Source organism: Rhinopithecus bieti, unplaced genomic scaffold, assembly GCF_001698545.2.
Source record: "Rhinopithecus bieti isolate Rb0 unplaced genomic scaffold, ASM169854v2 scaffold_4981, whole genome shotgun sequence".
Taxonomy (NCBI): domain Eukaryota; kingdom Metazoa; phylum Chordata; class Mammalia; order Primates; family Cercopithecidae; genus Rhinopithecus; species Rhinopithecus bieti.
In genome coordinates this window covers 2,363,922-2,364,288 of record NW_016805130.1, presented here as the reverse complement: position 1 = coordinate 2,364,288, position 367 = coordinate 2,363,922, and positions in this window count along the sequence as shown.

The window sequence follows — 367 nt, the reverse complement described above, 5'->3', positions numbered from 1 at the left end:
TATGTACAAATATGTTACTTAGGCTGAGCACCGTGGCTCATACTGGTAATCCCAACACTTTCAGAGGCTGAGGCAGGAGAGATCACTTGAGCCCAGGAGTTCAGGGCTAGCCTGGGTAACATAGTGAGACCCTGTCTTTACAAATAAATGTATAAAAATAGCTGGGTATGGTGGCATGTGCCTGTAGTCCCAACTACTCAGGAGACTGAGATGAGGGGATCACTGGAGCTGAGTTTGAGGATAGAATGAGCTATGACATTGCACTCCAGCCTGGGTGACAGACCAAGGCACTGTCTCAAAACAAATTTATATATATAAATATATATATACACACACACACACACACACGTATGCATATATATATATA